The sequence below is a fragment of the Pleurodeles waltl genome, chromosome 6 (genome assembly GCF_031143425.1).
Source record: "Pleurodeles waltl isolate 20211129_DDA chromosome 6, aPleWal1.hap1.20221129, whole genome shotgun sequence".
In the NCBI taxonomy this organism is placed as follows: domain Eukaryota; kingdom Metazoa; phylum Chordata; class Amphibia; order Caudata; family Salamandridae; genus Pleurodeles; species Pleurodeles waltl.
The window spans coordinates 166,393,845-166,414,855 of record NC_090445.1 but is presented as its reverse complement, the minus strand read 5'-3'; positions in this window follow the sequence as shown (position 1 = coordinate 166,414,855).

Genomic DNA, 21,011 nt, shown 5'->3' with positions numbered 1-21,011 from the left:
GCCTATAAATTTCTTTCAGTTGTTTACGGATGATGTATTTTTTATGAGATTGTTGAGCAGACTAATTTGTTTGCTAAATAGTATTTGAGGGACAACAGTGCCAGACTTAAGCCCCACTCTAGAGTTAGCCGGTGGATTCCAACAAATCTGGATGAGTTGAAGAAGTTCTTAGATGTAACTTTTTTGATGGGTTTGATAAGGAAGCCGTCACTGTCTTCATATTGGTCTACTAGTCCTTTGATGGCAATGGCTATATTTCCTGCAACCATGAGTTGTGATCGGTATTTGCTTCTGCTTCGGATGCTGCATTTTGTTGATAATGCCTTAGTGTTGCTACAAGATCACCCTGATTGTGACTGTCTTTTTAAAATTTGGCCTGTCCTTGGTCACTTTGTAGATTGGTTTTCAGAGATCTGTCTTCCAGGGAATGAAATAGCTGTGGACGAGGCTTTGGTCCTGTTCAAAGGCCGTTTGGTTTTTAGGCAGTACAATTCTAGCAAGAGGGCCCGCAATGTAATTAAGATGTATATGCTATCTGAGTGTAGGACTGGATATGTCTACAATTTTGGGGTGTACACTGGTAGGGATTCCACTTTTGACCCCCCCTGGTTGTCCGTCCAATTTTGGAGTTAGTGAGAAAAATGTGTGGGAACTTGGTAGAGGACTGTTTAACAAAGGTCATCATATACATGTAGATAACTTCTACACTGATGTGCAATTGTTCAGGGAATCGGTAAAAGTGGACACTGTTGCTTCTGGCACAATGTGCTCTAACCGTAAAGGTTACCCAAAAAGATTATTTATAAAAATCGTAAAAGGGGACAGTGCAGTGCCTTGCGTAGTGATGAACTTCTCACTGTGAAATTTGCCGATAGGAGAGATGTCTACATGTTGACTATCATTCATGATGAAAGTACTTCACCTGTGACTGTTTGGGCTCAGGTTGCTGAAGTGCGCAAACCTGTGTGCATTTTAGATGATAATAAGCACATGGGTGGCGTTGATAGAGTAGATCACAGGTTGGAATTTTACATTGCTGTTCATAAGCCTTACATCTGGTATTAGAAGTTGGCTATACATCTTTTCCACTTAGCAACCTTTAATGCTTTTGTGGTGTTCAAGGATTGTTCTCCAGGGACAAAGATGACATTTGTTCAGTTACAGCAGTCTGTGATAGGCAGGCTAGTTGTAGTGGAAGTGTTCCTAGAGTTGGAGTGGTGGGGGATGTGGCCTCATTGAAAGATCGCCACTTTGCTAATCACATTCCTCCCATGCCCATTTCCCAGTAAGAGATGTAGAGTCTGTATGCAAAGAGGTATGCTGAAGGAGACTTGTATGTACTGCCCTGACTGTCCTTCTAAACCTGGGCTGTGTGTGCCCACATGTTTCAGACAGTACCACACAGAAAAGAGTTTGTGGGAGCAGCCATGAGCATAAAAGTGAACTGCTTGGTCTGTATTGTTTTCAAATTTTTGTTCAGTTTCACTGTTGGCATTAATGTGATGTATTTAGTTAGAGCTGTTATGTTTGTAGTTTTGTATTTTTTAAAATTGGTTTGTGTTGTTTCTTTGTGATGGTGGTGTGTGTGGAATGGTGCTTTGCTGGCAGTGTGTGTGGGCTGGTGGTTGGCTGGCGGTGTGCATGGACTGGTGCTTGGCTGGTGGTGTGTGTGAGCTGGTGCTTGGCTGGCGATGTGTGTGTCTGCTGGCATTTGGCTGGCAGTGCTTGCGTGCTGGTGCTTGGCTGGCAGTGTGTGAGTAGTGACTTGCTGCTGGTCACTACACACACTGCTAGCCAAATGTCAGTCCACGCAGTCCATCAACCAGTGTGTTTGCTGTGTCAGGCAAGTGGGCGTATGAAAGTAATGGGCCCTTGAATGGCGCTGTCTGTTGATGTGAGTGTTGGAATGTGCTGGGCCTGCGGCTGGCGATATGAATGGTCTTGAGTGTGTCATGTATGAAATGTGTTTGAATGGACTGTAAAGCGGTTGGAGCCTTGACCTAGCTTTACAGCTCATGAGTTGTGTTAGAAATTGGGTCTCTGGTTGGCAGCCAGTTTGCACTCTGTCCAAGCAGGGACCCTCACTCTGCTCAGGGTGAGGGTGATACACAGCTCACTCCCTTGGTAGCTTGGCACAAGCAGTCAGGCTTATCTCAGAGGTAATGTGTAAAGTATTTGAACCAACACACCCAAATAACAGTGTGAAAACACCACAAAAGGACTCCACAACAGTTTAGAAAAATAGCCAATATGCATCTAAATCAAACCAGACCAAAACAACAAAAATTAACATTTACATTCAAAGATATGAATTTTTAAAGTAAAAAGAGTATTAATTCATTGAAATCAATGGATGCATTGTTTTAGCACAAAGTGCCTGGTATGCGTCAAAAATAAAACTGCACGGGCAAGCGTGCATCGGAAAAGCAAAGAATGTGTCAATTCTTATTCGCAAGTGAGGTTTTGACTCCATTCTTCCTCCACCGGGTAAGAGATGCACCAATTCTTCCCTTGCAGGGAAGGGATGCGTCAATTTTCAGACAAGCAGCCTCTGGTCCGTGCTGTGATGTTGAAGATTTTGACACCCAGGGACGATGCGTGGAAAATCCAGACGCACGGCAGCGATGAATCTGTGCTGAGCTGGTGATCTGTCTATTTCACCGGCTCAGCTTTGATTTTTCAGCCGCAATGCAGGCGCTGCGTCAATTTTTCTACTGCTTGGCTCCGGTGCGTGCATTTTCACTCTGGCTCTGCCAGCTTCTCCTTCCAAGGGCACAGGAACTGGATGTGGCACCACTTGGCAAGTCAGGGGGTCTCAGCAAGAGAGCCCAGGTGCTGGCAGATGAGATCCTTGATGTCCCTGAGACTTCTTAACAGGAGGCAAGCTCCGTCTAAGCCCTTGGAGAATCTTCACAAGTAGGATGCACATCAAAGTCCAGTCTTTGTCCTCTTTAAGGTAGAAGCAGCAACTGCAAGCCAACCCAGCAAAGCACACACAGCAAAGGGACAGTACTCCTCCTCCAGCTCTTCTCCTTGGCAGGGGTTCCTCTTCATCCAGAAGTGTTCTAAAAATATGGGGTTTTGGGTCCACTACTTATACTCATTTTTGACTTTGAAGTAGACAAAGTTCAAAGTAAAGTCTCTGTTCTTCACAAGATCCTGCCTTGCCCAGGGCTGGCCCCAAACACACTCCAGGGGGTTAAAGACTACTGCATTGTGTGAGGACAGGCACAGCCATTTCATGTCAGGTGTCAACTCTTCCCTCCCAACTCTAGCCCAGGAGACCCATCAGGATATGCAGGGGACACCTCAGCTCCCTTTGTGTCAGTGTCTAGAGGGAATTCACAATCAACCCAACTGTCAGTCTGATTCAGACTGGATTGGATTCCACAGGCAGGAAGAGGCACCGAATGGTTAAGCAAGAAAATGCCCACTTTCTAAGTGGCATTTTCAAACAGACAATCTGAAAATCAACTCACCCAAATGATGTGTTTTTAAATTGTGAGTTTGGGGACCCCAAACTCCACATCTCTATCTGCTCCCAATGGAAAACTACACTTAAAAGGTATTTAAAGGCAGTCCCCATTTTAACCTATGGGAGAAATAGGCCTTGCAGTAGTGAAAAAATGAATTTGACAGTATTTCAATATCAGGACATGTAAAACACACCACAATGTGTCCTACCTTTTCAATACACTGCATCCTGCCCATGGGGCTACCTAGGGGTGAGTTACATGTAGTAAAAGAGAAGGTTTGGGCCTGGTTAGTGGACACACACAGACACTGCAGTGGCAGGTCTGAGACATATTCACAGGGCTACTCATGTAGGAGGTACAGTCAGTGCTGCAGGCCCACTAGTAGCATTTGATTTACAGGCCCTGGGCACCTCTAGTGCACTTTACTAGGGGCTTACTAGTAAATAAAATATGCCAATCAGGGTTAACCAATCATAATCACAATTTATACAGGGAGCACTTGCACTTTAGCACTGGTCAGCAGTGCCTAGAGTACCAAAAACCAGTAAAAACGAAGTCCAGCACACAGTCAAAAATACAGGAAGCAGAGGCAGAAAGACAGGGGAAACCATGCCAAAGATGCCAGGTCTAACAAGCTGTGAATCATTGGTTCAGTTTTTTGACCTTTCAATTATTAACAGTGCATTTCATTTTTGCTAAATCCAACTAGTATGAGTGTGTACTTAATGAATATATGGTTGTGCAGTGATAATTGTCTGTGTTTCTCTGCAAGGGTGTACATTGTCTCTTGTTGTGAATGTTGTTATGTGTTTGGCCTGTGGCTTGTGGTGTAATTGGCCTAGTGTGTGTCACGTATGAAAGGAGTGTGAATGGCCTGTAAAGCGGTTGTTACCTTGTCACTGCTTTACAGCTATCGAGCTGGGAGTCATTGGTTCAGTTTTTTTACCTTTCAAATATTAACAGTACATTTCATTTTTGTGAAATCTCTTGTCAATAAATGTTATATATGGAACCATCACTCACCCTCATGCCAAATCGAACTAGTATGTGCGTGTGTAAAAATAATGGTGGGTAGACATGAGATGTATTTATTGCACTTCTTTTCTCAGTTGGGAATTCAACTCATGAAAAAAACCACTCCACTGTAATCAGGCGTCGAAGCACACCTGTGACATGCTAGATGTCTCGGGTGGGACTCCAATGATGAAGCGTGCCACCAACTAAGTTGGTGGGTGAGGGGTCTTTTTCACAAAACCTAAAAACATTTTTTTCACAATTTGAGTGTTTGGGACATCACAGAAGTAAGAGACTTAGGGCCAGATGTAGTAAAATTCTGAATTGCGACTTGCAAATAGCGAGTCAGACCAACTCGCAATTTGCGAGTCGCAATTCAGAATGTAGGATGGTGTCCCTGACACCATCTGCGACTCGCAAGGGGGTCGCAAAGGCCCACCTCATTAATATTAATGAGGTGGGTCACAATTTGCGACCCCCTTGAGACTCGCCTCACTCACAGGGATGGTGGCCTGCTGGAGACAGCAGACCACCATGTCTGTGACTGCTTTTAAATTCAGCAGTTTTTTCCATAGGACCACTGCCTGCTCTGAAAAAAAAATTCCATGCTGAGTGGTAGGAAAATTGTGGCTCCATGTTGCGATTTGAGGCATTTCCTGTCACGGGCACTAGGTCTAACCACATAAGTGAGGTACCATTTTTATTGGAAGACTTGGAGGAATGCTGGGTGAAAAGAAGGTTGTGGCTCCCCTCAGATTCCAGAACTTTGCGTCACAGAAATGTAAGGAAAATGTGTTTTTTTGAGGTTTGCAAGGGATTCTGAGAAGGCAAATGTGAGAGCTACACAAGTCACCCCATCCTGGATTCCCCTAGTTATCTAGTTTTAAACAATGTACAGGTTGTCTAGGTTTAATGGGTTTACTTGATACTTATTTTTAATCTTGATATTTTACCAAATGAATTGCTGTATACCCGGTACACAATGAAAAACCTTTGTAAGGTGCAGCTTAATTATTAGCTCAGGGTAGCTTGGGCTCTTGAAGGAACTACAAGACCTATATATCCCTGTAACATGAATGGTCCAGCGGATGTAACAGTATATTGCTTTCCAAAATTTGCAAACTTGGAAACAGTTACAGATAAAAACTTTGTCATCAATGGCTGTTTATTCAACTCAATTTCAAAGTGTTACTTTCTATAGGTAAACCTTAAAGGATCTACACAATCACCCCTTCCTGAATTACAAATTTTGTGTACTTTACAGAAATGTAAAGCTCTCCAGAATCCATCATTGGTTTCAGATCCACTTCTGTCACTAACTGGACGGAGGCTATAAACACAAAAAAATAGTAGAAATGGGGTGTGTCCAGATAAAATGCCAAAACCTGTGCTGAAAAAATATGTTTTCTGATTTTCGTCTACCTGTTACTGAAAACTGGGAAGATGGTGATTTTAGCACCGCAAACCCTTCATTGATGTCATTTGCAGGGAACATATGAGATGATTTCTTCTGCAGCACTTTTCCCCCATTTTTCCCCCCCAAAAAACAAATTTTAGTTATATTTTGGCTGATTTCTTGGTCCCTTCCAGGTAAATCCACAAACCGTTGGCACCTTTAGAATCCTCAGAATGTTGGGGGAAAAGGACGCAAATTTGGCATGGATAGCTTATGTGGACAAAGAGTTATGGGGGGGCCTAAGCGCAAACTACTGCAAATAGCCAAAAAAAGGCTTAGCACGGGGGAAAAAGGCATACCAGTGAAGGGGGTGAATTAACTTTAACTAGCTAAATGACATTTAGTTAACTAACTTTGTCCAGTCCCTGGCTGTGTGCCATTTCCCAGGTTGGCTATTTGAAACACTTTGAATTTTAATACTAAATAATCAATGATGCAGCAATATATTATAATCATCATTAGGGCCTCTGTAATAAAAGTTCAGTCAGAGTGCTTTTGTTTTCATGATAACTTTGGTGCCATTCAACAAATTTTTACTAAACTCTCCAAACAAGTATACATCCACTCGGGCTCGACATATTCTTTCCAGATCTGTAAAGCACAATCCTAAAAATGTGGACATGGTCAATAGTGATAATTCCTAAATTAGCTCTTTTGGGAATGTTTGATCCTTGATAAAGAGAAAGTAGTTAAACAGAACTGCTTAACACCTGGCATGTAAATACAACTTCACTCAGGGTAGTGCCTTTCCTTGGTTTTGTGTAAATCTTTTCTGTAGGTTACAAGAAATTTGCATTTAAAAAGTGTTCAGATCTGGACAAGAGCAGGTTACATTTTAGCGATACCTTGACTATTAATTTGTAGATTCACACATCAACGGGGGATATGTGAATCCAAATAAAAGACAGAAAGGTACAGAGTTGGTTTAGGGAGATTGTTTTCCCATTGTCCTCTGCAGATTTGAAAATCTGATTTTGGATTTGCATGTCATGAACACCGTGATAAGTCTTGTTGAGACCTTTTCTGTTTTTATTATGACCTTTTATCTCCTTTAGTAAAAGTGTGAAATGTTAGACATGCACAGAAGTGTTAGTATCAAGTCTGCCTCCTACCTAGACTGATCATTTGTTGTTGTTTTTATTAGGTTCATTGCTATAACATTATGGACACACAGTCAAATCTGACATGTTTCTATTGTTTAAGTTATAGGGGGAAATTATCTATATGTGAATCAAAATGATACATTTATCACCATAGTTGTCTTGTCTTGTTCAGACTTTAGTGTCTCCATGTTTATTACCATGAGATAAAATTGGCGCTCAGATGCTATATAAACCAAGGTATCTGACTGTAATTTGGAGGGGCTTTGTGTTACAACTACCAAGCCAGACGTCAAACTGGTTTGCAGCAAAACCCTTCTCAAGTCAAGCATTCCTCTAAGAGCAGTGCAGAAAAGTGGCCCTCTGTTTTTGCAGTGATTATCATTCCTGAACAAGGGTTGTGACAGAGAATAACTAAACAACCAACAGAAGATATGATGTGTGATTATAGGCTTGCTATTTTCTGCGTCTGCTAAAATTTAACATAGTACTTAGGAGTAGGATAGACTGTTAGGATGATAGGAACTTGTGAACCATGTTAGAAATATTCATATTATTTTCTCTGCCCAATATTGATGCATTCATTTTCTCAATCTGTGTGGTTACCGCTCATATTTTATGCACTAGGTTTGTATTTTAGAAATAAATATTTGTTTATCTCCTGGTTCTTAGTGCTATTTTGAGTGTGTTATTCATTTATGAAAGAGGTTATGGCATTCCACTGTGCCCCTAAATTCTTTTAGTGGGACTAATTGTGACAAGAAAACACATCCTTCACAGTACTTCTCAGTGTGTTGCATATGGATCATAGTCCAACTGGATTTCTAATTTGTATTAATTAAGTGAATGAGTCCTTGCGCTAGAAGGTTAGAAATCCAGCCCCTGCTGCACTGGAGGAAGCCCTGCAGATCCTGACAATAGTTACCCACTGTAATGTGCTCTTATTAGCCTGAGTAGTTTTTGATGACACACTCAAAAAACTATTATCATACACACATGCACACATGGAGACATCCATTGTAATATTGCCCCCCTATTCAGGCTAAACAGGAAACCTCTGTTTACTATAGGTTTGTCAAGTTTGGCTCTTGAAGGGTAGTTCCCAATTCTGTTGTTTCTGCATTTTGAATCTCATGTTAATTCAATTTGTTCATTAAACATGGAAGCTCTTTTTGTGTTATTGGAAAATTACAGGGCAGCAGTTACACAACATCTCAAAAACAGACACCGACGCAGTGGTACAGTAACCTTTGTTGTACAAGTACATGCTGCATATGCCCTTGATTTGTTTTTACTCATGGCTGAAGTCTGATCCTGTATATGCATACAATGGGCATTTTTGCAGAAATAAAGTTCTGGCACAATACTAAGTATATCATGACTTGGACTTATCTTTACACCTACCAAGAGCATCAGAATTGGTTTGGTGGTCAATTATTGCACACATTTCAGAATTCCACACAGGATCCATTAATAATGATGGGACAATCTGGCCAATATTGGCCTGGTATACACTTTTTCGTAATACAGGAGTCCTAATTCTGGCTTATATTGCATAACACAGTATTCTTATGTAAGCGACTCAGACAGTATGTACTGCAGAGCAAATCAAGCAGGGCCTGCACCATGGACACAGGTTATTGTAGAGGAAATCAGTCCACAGACTGTAAATGCTGTGATCAGTAAGGTGCCCATAACACGTGGTAAAACTGCCTCATGGATTGCTCACGAGACCAACCAGTTGGATGCCAGTACCTCAAGACAAACATGTAATTCTGAATACGTGTCTTCCTCTTGGAGTGGTGCCACCTGTTGAAGAGTGCAACAGCTGGGTAATCATATTTGAGTGTGTCTGTCCTGCAATGCATTGTAGACCCAAAGTGGTGGTACTAGCAGATGTATTAGCACAAGTACAAAATGAGGACGGGGCTGCACCATCTCTAGAGATACAAATTAAATTAATGGGACATTTTGAAACTGTTTCCTCAATCATTCTGAGTAACAGTTGTGGAGAAGCAGAGGCTCTGACCATACAATAAAGACCTAAAGCAGTTTATGTTCAAGAAATGCAGCTACTAAAAGATAATTACTGAAACATGTGCATGAGTGGGCTGTGACACCCTGGGATCACTAGCCGTCAAACTGTATCTCTGAATTAAAAAAAAAGAGGTTGATGGTTCAAGTAAGGAAAATGCTACACTAGAGGCTAAAAGGAAGCAGAGAGTGAAACGAAAGAAAAGGACTGGGCATACTTTAACTCAGAAGTATACCCGGGGTGGTTACAATTTACGTTATCATGAAAAAGCCAGATCAGTATTCTGATAAATGTTGTTCTTTTTGTTTTAAGAAAGCTGACAGTAAAAGGGCACAGAGGACTGGACAGACTGAGTACTAAGAAGAGATGAATATGCCAGCAGTAAAGTGAATGAGGACATGAAGCTGAGGTTAGTGTTAAGAAGGAAGAGAAAGGTTTGGACTCGAAGACTCACTTTAAAAAGAAGCACATAGCCAGACTAGCTAAATAAATGGCCTGCAAACTACAGTTACTTCTGTGGAATGGAACTTAGGTGGCAGTGTTGCTGAACAGCGCAACAGTAGTGACAATAGTGCACCAGAGTCTCCAAGAGCTTCTAGTGGTGAGTTGGACTGAAGAATTTATAAATGTATGTACACCAGTTGGGTATGTAAACCCTCAAGCTGAAGGTTCATAGTGTAAAAATATAGATTGAGGGGGATATACAACGGACCATTCAAACAATATTCGGGCCGCATTTAACAGATGCCTGATATATGCCATTTTGTTCCTACAATTCCTGAAGATCTCAGGGTGAAAATATGCATGTGAGTGGACTTTAAAACAGGCTCCAGCACTACACAGAAACCAAACAGGGTGGGATAAAAAATCTATTGCACATGTCAGTCTTTGATGGAGTGAGCTCCAAATACAGACTCAATATCCTCTGAAGCCATAAGTAAAATGCAATATAAAAGTGATCTTAGATCAAGTACAGTATGAAGGCATAATAGCACCTTCTAGTTCTACAATGAAAACCCCTATTTTCCCGGTTCTAAAACATGAAGGATTATATAGGAAAATATTAAATTATAGAAAGTTAAATCGATACACATGCACTTCTGCTGTACAAAACCCTCATAGTACATGACTCATGAAGAACCTCGTGTGAAAAAAACACAAAACAATCCTAGACTTTTTCAATAGGTTTTCAGTCAAAACACGGCACTTAAAAGCAAGTAATTAACTGTGTTTTCATTCCATGGATTTCAATTCTCTTTTAAATGATTGCCAGTGGGTTCAAGAATAGACCTGGTTTATTTGCAGCATGCATTCTGGACATCTTACAGGAAGATCCTGGGCACTATCTGACATTGACAACATTTACATCAAGGATGTGTACTTAGAACACCTGACTAGAGTGGACTGGATGGGACAATATTGACCAGACGAAGCCACAAAATCAACTTTTAGAATTGCTTACTTGAATGTGATTTTCCTCTGATATGAATTATCCAATGAGAGTGGGGATCTGGCACAGGACCTCTTACAGACTCCAAATGCATGAGGAAAGTTACAATAAAGCCCATGTTCTCCAGCTTAGAGATATATAAAACTGTGTGGCATTTGCTCTAGTTAATTCTACAAGAAAAGTAACAAACATATGGAACATTAAAACAATGCTAGAGGTGCATCTTCTTTTATATTCATAAATTTACAGAGAATTCTTCATCCATATTTAAGCATGTCCGATTTTTGATGTCTAGCTTGATATATCTCCATTCTAAACATTGGAGGGTTTTCCCCTGTCTCCTCCTCTTTTACTTGGATCAATAGCAAAATATGTAATTTGATTTGATTAGCATTTGTTGCAATAGTGGAAATGCCTAGCTATTAGATAGCTACTTTAATTATTGTATTGTATTGTATTGTATAGGTTTATTTAAAGAGTGCATTCGGGCCGAAGCATCGACCGCTAGACAAAACCAGAGACAATGGAAAACAGCACAAGCTACCCTAACAAAGTCTAATTTGCAAAAAGCCAGGTTTTAAGGCTCTTCCTAAAGGCCAGGTGAATCGACATTTGACAGAGCGAGAGGGGCAGGCCATTCCAAAGCTTGGCCGCTTCCACCGTAAAGGCCCGGTCTCCCCATCAGGCCTTGTTACAACGAGGCACCTTGATCATAAATTTGGAAGAGGATCTCAAATATCTTGACGGTTGATAAAAGTGTAGCATAGACTTCAAATAATCGCATCCCTCCGACTGCAATGCTTTATGAGTAAGGCAGAGTGTTTTAAAAATAATTATCTTCTTAATCGGGAGCCAGTGTAAAGATGAAACACATCTACTAGCTGATGTAAACTGCGGGAGATTCAAAGTTAAGCGGGCTGCCGCGTTCTGAATAGACTGTAATTTGTCTAAAGAAGATTTGTTTGCATTGAGCAGCAATGAATTACAATAGTCAAGTCTAGAAGTGACTAACGCAAGCACCACCGGCCGCCTTAAGTCATCCTCTAAAAGATGTAAAATTTTCTTAAGTGTTTTTAATATCCAAAAACAAAACTTGACTATATGATTAATCTGTAACTTAAAGGAGAGTGTGTCGTCCAAAATAATCCCTAAATTTTTTGCGACGGGCACGGGTGACGGGCAACCCCCACACGCCGGGGGCCACCAACTGTTGTCCCAAGGGGAGTTATTACACCCAAAGCACATAATCGCCGTCTTATCCCCGTTAAGTTTGAGCCAATTACTGGCCATCCAATTGTTAATTGCTGTCATGCAGCATTGAAAGTTCTCCTTAGTGTCCTTCCAGTTATGAGAAACGGGCACAATCACCTTCGTATCGTCTGCATATGAGATAATCTGGAAACCAAATGAACGTACCAGGTTGGCCAGAGGCGCCATGTATAGGTTGAAAAGTGTCGGACTGAGAGAAGACCTCTGCGGAACACCACATGGAAGATGGAAAGAAGAGGCCCGGTGGTCACCACAGGCCACCGTAATTGTTCTGTCCATAAGAAAGGAGCTAAGAAGCTGCCAAGCCTTCCCTCTCACTCCAGACTGGAACAGACGATTAAGCAGAATGATAGGGGAAATAGTGTCAAAAGCTGCTGACAAATCTAGCAAAACCAGAATCAAACCTTCTCCCAAATCGCCTCTGCGACTAATAATGTCAGAAGTAGAAATAAGTGCTGTTTCCGTACTATGAGCACCCCGAAAGCCATGCTGAGATGGATCCAGTTTGCCATTTTCCTGAAAAAAGGTAGATAACTCATGATTAAGGTGTTTTTCTAACATTTTGGCCAGACCCGGCAGAAGAGAAATCGGGCGAATATTAGTAAGGTCCGCAGCATCCTTTCCCGGTTTTTTAATGAGAGGAATCACCGTAGCCTGCTTCCAAACAGCCGGAAAAATCCCTTCCTGAAAAATCTCTGCAAATACTTGCTCCAAGGCCACGGCCACCAGCTGAGGGGCTAACTTTAAGATACGAGGTGGACAGAGATCCGTGGGAGCACTTGATTTTAAAGTCATGAGCAGATCGCAAATTTTATCGGCAGAGAGAGATTGAAAGCTATCCAGAGTATGCGCTAGTTCAACATGACCCGAAGAAGCTTTGCCCTCTAAATCAAGGAGGGGATGACTGAAATCCGTCAGCAAATTAGTGATTTTAGTGTTAAAAAAATCTGCCACAGACTGACAGAATTGAGGAGAATTTTCTAATGGTGAGACTGTTGACGAAGGGGAATGTCAAGACCTGAACTGTATTAAACAGTTCCTTAGATGAATTCAAGGATCCTCTAATTACTATAGAAAAATGTGAAGTTTTCGCAAGCTTGATGGCTGCTTTATACTTCCCCAGGGCTACCCTAAGTTTTGCTCTTTCTAAAAGGGATTTATTCAGTAGCCATTTACGCTCCTGCCTACAGTAAATTCTTTGGAGGTCTTTAAACTCCTCCGAGAACAAAGGACCCGATTGAACTCGACGAACTTTGGGCATTATCACAGCTTGTGGTGCAAGCGTATCAATGGCCCTTTCCAAGCCCTGGTCAAAAATCTCAAGCTGAGAGCCTCCTGCAAGCTTAGCCTGGGCCCAGCCCACTTTCAGGGCCTGGGAAAAATTACATTTGGTGATTTTGTGCCAAGGTCTTTTTAGGACAAAGCTGGGAGGAGGTTCCGGTAAAGGGGGCAGCCGAGAAAGCATAAAAGATAATAAAAAGTGGTCAGATCAATCTACCTCCCTATTGCCATACCTAGAGATCAATCCTGATCTTGTAAAAATGGCATCCAACATATTATTGTGAGTTGCCCTAATGTTCTGTGACCATTGTAATAGATAACATATATATACTAGTGGTGGTCACCAGTAGGTAGTTATAGTTAGGACCATGTTTCCATTAAAAAAAGCTTTTTTTGAGTTGCCTATATCTTTGGTGCTGTTTGACGCATCTTCACAACATTTTCCAAAAAAAGTGTTCCAGAGAATCTTGCTGTGCATGGGAAGTTTTGGGGGTGATCTGTCAAGCGGGGGCTGAGAAATGGGGGGAGGCAAAAAAGCTGCACCCCCCATGTAAATTCCATAGGCATTTTGAACACCACTGCAGTCCAAACTGCTGAACAGAATTACACCAAATTTTGCAGAAAGGTAGCTTTTGGTCCAGAAAGAAGCCTTTTTCTTGTTTGGTGTAAATCCATTCGGTAGCTTTCGAGATAGTAAAAGAAATATAGATATCAAGAGGGGTGAAGGATTCGCAAATATTCGCGAATGCGTGTGCAAATAGAAGCACTGTAATTGGCTGGCCACAACCTGAACAGAAAGTTGAAGCTGCCATTTTAATGTCCTGGAACATGGTCCCTAGGGCTGAAAAACAAAATTAAAAGTAGCATATTGGGTCAGAGTGGAGGTACCCTGACCCCACAGGTGTGATATAGCAGTGTTTGAGGGTCAAATTATGGGTTTAAAATGTTTTTTTCATCATGTGCAACATTCATGAATAATTTGCAATCATTTGTTCGAGAATATTCATGAATAATTCTTGAATATTGTGCGTGGTAAAAAAAAAATTCAAAACATTCACAGACTCATTTATACATTAATTAATTCACTCATATGTGCATCCAGAGACTCCTGGGCCCACTCACAAACCCACACAGACACTCATGCACCCACTCAGACCCACTCATAGACTTGCACACCCTCTTTCAGACCCACTCAGACACTCATGCACCAACCCACAAATCCACTGACAGAGACACGCCCTGTAGCCAGCAGGTTTGGGTTGTTATAAGGGCTTGGCTGTAGGGCCTGGCTGACACCAACCCCCGCCGTGCACTGCCAAAAGCCATGTGCATCGGTGGTTCGATTAACATATACTAATTTAACAGACTTTACGTTAAAAAAAAAACAGAAATTCACTGAAAAAAACAAAGGTTACAAGGACGTTATAGTTAGGTTCTGAATTTACTCGTACAAAACCATAGAAATTCAGCAGTTATAGATAGAGTTATTTCAAGTAACTATAACTAGTGCTATAAGGTTACTATAACCCGCACCTGGTCAATTACTGAAAGGGAAGAGGAGACGCGTGGCCCCCTTCCCTGGGCTGATTTTGCCCCCGGGACCCCGTCCTTTGGAGCCCGGCCAATTAGTAAAAGGGTAGAGCCCCCCCTCCCTGAACCGATTTTGGCCGTGGCACCCAATCTCCAAGCCTGGCCAATTACTGCAAGGGGGAGGAGGGGTTCACGGCCCTCTCCCTGGGCTGATTTTGGCCCTGGGACCCTCATCCCCCCTGGCACAGTCACTTCATGCTGGGTGCCCTGCCCCCACCTAGGGCACCCATTGTGCAGTGTTGGGGGCCACAGGGAGAGTCTGAATACCCCCATGGCCCCTGCCAGCTGTCCACCTCCAGCAGGAATAAATGCTGCTCTCTGCGTGCAGGAGCAGATTTTTAATCTGTTTCCCTGCCTGCATGATAGCAGTTTTCCTGCTCCCTCCTGCTGGGAGCGGACTTACTGTTTGCTCACGGTTGGCGGAAGCTTTCAAAGCTGCACCAGGTGAGAGAAAACATCTATGTCCCGAGGGTGGGCACCCTCAGAGCGTAGGGAGCCGGCACAGGAGGGTGGCAGTCCCCAAGGCTAATAATGGCTCGAGGAATTGGGCCCCCTCATTTCTATTTGCATGGGCTGGCCTATGGGAGGTGGTGATCCCCGAAGCTCTAAACAGCCTGGGGAGAAGGGGAGGCATGGTCTCCCTCCTGCCTTATTTTACACTAACCTGGCCCTGGGGGGGTTGGTGGTCCCTGGGGCCAAAAAGGACCTAGGAGGGGGTTCTGAATGGCCTCCTCCCCTTTGCCCCAGGGAGATGGTGGTACCCCTGGGAAGAGGGGCCATGCAGCCCCCTCCTCCTAAATTAACATTTGCCTGGCTCCGGGGAGGTGGCGACCCTGGTACCTAAATCGGCCATGGTGAGGGGGGCCTCGTGCGCCCCCTCCTCAATTTATTGACCTTTGCCCTCAGGACAAAGCCCACCCAGGGACTGAACTACAAATAAGTGCAAGAGACCTTCTTATTTTAAAATATTTGCTGAGATTTGTTAGATCCTCTGCGAATTTGCTGCAAAAATTAAAACAAAATGCTTTTTGGCCTTGGTGGAGTCCCTGGAGGAACCCCCATCACCAGGCCTAAGGGTCATGGTATTCTTACCCTGACCCCTTATTTTTTTATTTTACTTTTTTTTGTGACTCGGCTGAGTCCGAGTCCAAAGATGGCTGCCAACATTTCCTGGTTGAAGTGTGAGCATGAGATCTGTCGGATCCACAGATGATCTGCATCTCTATATATACAAATTTATTTTTTCTTTAATAACACAAAAACTACTGAACAGATTTACAGCAAATCACAAAAAGAGATCTTTCTGGACCAAGATCTGGCTTTCTGACAAATGTGGTGTAATTCCATTCAGCATTTTGGACTGTAGTTGTGTTCAAAATCCTTACGGGAAATTACATAGGGAAAACATGTTTGGGACTCCCTTTCTTCTTGGCCCCTGCTTGACGGATCACCCCAAAACCTTCAAGACGCAGCTGAAGTAATTAGAGTATGAGTTTTTAAAATGTCATGAAGATTCATCAAGTGGTACCAAAGTTATTTCCAAAACAAAAATTGCTTAGTCTATGGGAATTAGGTCCTAACTATAACCACCAACTGGCTATGGCCAGCATATATATACATATATTTATATTACCTAGAGTCGGTCGCCACTAGGTAGTTATAGTTAGGACCATGTTTCCATAGGAAAAGCATTTTTGACTTGCATCTTTGGCACCGTTTGACGAATCTTCATGATATTTTCCAAATATTGGGGGTCATTCTGACTTTGGCGGGCGGCGGAGGCCGCCCGCCAAAGTACCGCCGTCAGAATACCGCCCGCCAGCCCAGCGGGAAACTCCCTTCCATGAGGATGCCGGCTCCGAATGGAGCCGGCGGAGTGGAAGGGGTGCGACGGGTGCAGTTGCACCCGTCGCGATTTTCAGTGTCTGCTTGGCAGACACTGAAAATCTTGGTGGGGCCCTGTTACGGGGCCCCTGCAGTGCCCATGCCAGTGGCATGGGCACTGCAGGGGCCCTGCGACACCCGTTACCGCCATCCAGGTTCTGGCGGTCAGAACCGCCAGAGCCAGGCTGGCGGTACGGGGGTCGGAATCCCCATGGCGGCGCTGCCTGCAGCGCCGCCATGGAGGATTCCCCAGGGCAGCGGGAAACCGGCGGGACACCGCCGGTTTTCCGTTTCTGACCGCGGCGGTACGCCCATGGATGCACCGCCAGCCTGTTGGCGGTGCATTTGCAGTCGTTGGCCTGGCGGTAGTCTACCGCCAGGGTCAGAATGACCCCCAAAGTGTTGAAGTGACTTTTGTCGCGCATTGAAAGTTTCAGGGTGACCCATCAAGCAGGGGCCGTGAAAAAGGGGGCTAAAAAAAGGTTGCATTTCCCATGTTAATTTCCATAGGATTCTTCGGTCACAGCTACAGGCTGAACTACTGAACGGAATTACACCAAATTTGGCAGAAAGCTAGGTGTTGGTAGGCAGATTAAACTTTTGCTTATTTGGTGTGAATCTGTTTATTAGTTTTGTAGATATTGAAGGGAAAATAAATTTGTATATCTCTGGCTGCAAATAATTCACAGAATTTGTGACTTTTTTGCAAATCTGCGTGTGAAAAGAAGCGTTGCAATTGGCTGACCGTAACCTGACTACAAAGATGCAGCTGCCATTTTAGTTCATGGGACACAGTCCCCAGGGGTGAAAATCAAAATTGAAAGTGGCATAAGGGGTCAGGGTACTTTCAGAGCTGTGACATAGGTGTGTTTTAGGTGCAAATTGTGGATTTAAAATAATTTTGCGTCACCATGCGCAATATTCATGAAAATTCATGAATCTTCACAAATTATTCGCGAATATGGAAAAATTTAAAAGAAAAACCATAGACTCATTCATACACTAATTAATTCACTCATACATGCACTCAGAGACTCATGTGTTCACTCAGACACCCACTCTGACACTCATGCACCCCCTCACACCCACTTTCAGACCACTCGAACACCAAACACCCACTCACAGATTCACTGAGAGAGACAGGCCATGTGTCAACCTGCGCTGCTCACAGCCAAAGGACGTGCGTGGGGTTGGGTGGTTATGAGGGCTTTGCTGCAAAGCCTGACTACAGGCCTAAGGCTGCGCGCGACAGGGGTTGAAATAACATATAATAATTAAAATTGGTTTAGGTTAAAAAACCATCGAAATTCATTTAAAAAAACAAAGGTTACAGGGACGTTACAGTTAGGTTCTGACTTTACTTGTACAAAAACATCGAAATTCAGGAGTTAGAGTTCTTTTAAGTAACTATAACTCACAGTCTAAGGTAACTATAACTTGCGCCTTCGCCGTGCACAGCTAATTATTGCACGTTATATCACTGATGAGATCTTGCATGGCATATTTGATATTATCACTGCAACATTTGCAATAAAATTATTGATAAGAAAACTGTGCATGACAAGGGTGCCAGTTATAGTTACCTTAGGGCACGAGTTTCTATGGTTTTGTACGAGTAAATTCAGAACGTAACTGTAATGTCCCTGTAACCTTTGGTTCTTTCACCAGGTTCGTACAAGGGGCATGTACAATTTATGCAATATTGCAACACAGTTTTCAGGCTGTAGAATTTCCTCCAATACTCCATTCAGTCCACATGTGCCATTCAAATGTGTGCTCTGCTGCAACTGGGAATGTGTCCCCAAAATTAGAAAAAGTAACATTTTGGGTTTTTGTTTTTAACACGTGTGTTGGATATGACTATAGCAAGTCAATTGAGTTATCTTGTGATGTCCTGTCACTAGGTCCGGCACCTTGAACCTCTCAATGTTTGCTTCCCTCTCATGCGTGGTATTCTAACTATATTCCTCTTATGATTTCTTAACAAATATGTATTTCTTCTATAAAAGTGGGTTCTGCATTCACATATTTTGGGTAGCCCACATCATCCCATCTGGTGGTTTCAGTGGTTTTTTTGGGTCACATCTTTTCTGCTTCTGAGTGGCTCATATACAACTATTTATGGTTGGTCACTTTGGATTTTCTCTGAGTTTCAGCACCTTGAACTGGACACAACAGTTACATATTTAGTGCTGTCTGTTGTTTTCTGTGTATGTCCTTTTCTGCTTCTGCATGGACTCCAAACTGTAGGCGTCTGTGTATTTTCGTAGATAACACCTCCACCACTTCTAGGTAGACCCACAAATCCATTTACTGATGGTGTGGGTGCAATTCCTTGGTTTACAACTCCATTGCTATCAGGGTCACCCAAGAAACCAAAATTGTGTTGGTGTTTGTTGATTCCCTTAGATTAGACCTTCTGGATAATCTTCTGAATGGAATCTATGGACCCATTTGTAATTGTTGTCTGTGAATTTCCTTGGTGTACACCTCCACTGCCTCTGGGTATTCGCCACAGACCAATTTACTATGGTGTCTGTGGATTGCCTTTTGTGGTGCCTTTCTATGTCTGCGTCGTCCTCTATACCCATGTGTGAATTTCCGTGGGTTGTACCTCCACAGCTTCTGCTGAACCCCATATATCAATATATTATGGTGTCTGTCGACTTCCTTGGGTTGTGCATCTCATGTTTGTGTGGACCCTATAAATTCATACTAGAGGCTATAAAGTGGAGTTTCTCTGTGTATTTGGTTGCAGCTTCACTTCATCTGGGTGGACTAATAAGTCTGTGCACTGTGGCATTTTACCTACTACTTTGGTTTAAACCACCACATCTGACAAACATTTGCAACCAAGCCTTGCACATCACACCCAATTATTTCCAGCATAGATCATACTACCCCAGCACACCTTTCTCACTGGACACACTGGTTCACCAATAATCATTCCGGGCAGGTTACAATAACACAGTACTGGAAGTTGCGAGAATGGATTCTGGGAGTTGTAGTCTTGATTTGCTTACACGCAACCAATCATCCAGATGGTTCTCATAAGAAACATTTGTAAGAGAAAACGCCCAAATCTAGAAGTATTGTGCCTTGACAATAGCAGCGAGGTGGCAGTCCTAAACGAAAACAGTATCTTTCTTAATACATTCCCATGTGTACTTGATTTTATGAAAAACTAATCAAAATCAATAACCAGGATAATATCTTTAGAGGGAGAAACGTCTGATAGGACACTGCCTACAACACGGAGGTTAAACATACCTTGCAACCAGTGCTTTAACCAGATGCACTACCTTCTGGGACATGCCTATCTGTATGGCGCACTGAAGGATTAGAGGACACAGCAACCTTAATGATACAGTAAACTTAATGATACCCTGACAAAGAGAGTGAAAAGTCAGAGAGGGTTCATTTGAGCCGAGATGTGATGCCTCCCCGTCTTACACACTGCACAGCTGGAGACCAGCCACCGCTGTTAGCAGCTGGACTTCCCTTCCAGAACAACTCCCACTGATGTAACCCGCCGCATGGGGGGAGGAGGCTATCAATTCTGAAGACATTCAGCCGCTGTCATCTTCTCTACAGCCCCCTCCGAGCAATCAGGCCACTTGGAGCGAAAGTGATTTGTGCTGGGTGGAACTAGGCTTTCCAGGGTGTGTCAGAAATACGTGCCCAGACCATGTGAACCGTAGCATCTACTGTGCAAGATCTGAGGTCAAAGTCGCACAGATCCATCCAACGCTTTAACTTGTATATTTTCAATACTCAGCGTGCTGTCGTATCGGCGCCATTGGGTGGTTCTTTAGTTTTAAACACGTTTCCAGAAGATTATCCCGCCTTTGTGCTGCTCGGTGATATTTGACCCGGGACACAGTAAATAGAGCTCACTATCGCCTCGTAACTTTACGAGGGGCCGATGTGAAACAGCTAGTGGTTGAAGCCCACACAAACACCGTCTGACTTGGCACACAAATTGTCAAAGTTGATGACAGTCTCAGCAGAGTGGGCAAAGATCGAATGTGCGAGGGATATAACCCCTCAGCAAGTTTGGTGGGTTCTGGGAGTAGGGCCCATCTCTTCCCAGTGTCCCCAGTCTCTCACAAGCCCTACAAATAAGCTCACTCTTTTAATTCACACAATTTGCAAACAGGTGACTCCTTTTTAGGTCGATCATAGCAGCGAGCTGCTTTTCCAACATGCTGGTATGTATCTGGGCTTTTAACCACGCACACCGCAGGCCCATCACTACCACTTGTTAGTGGGGTTGTCCTTCAAAAATGCTTTGATGACATTGGTGAATTGTTTACATGTCCTTCAAAAATGCTTTGATGACATTGGCGAATTGTTTACATTTGTCCCTCCTTGGGGAGATTTTGTTACCGCCTTTGACATCGCCCCTGATACACGGCTAATTGCAGTTTTGCTGATGTGTTTGACTGCGAGTGAA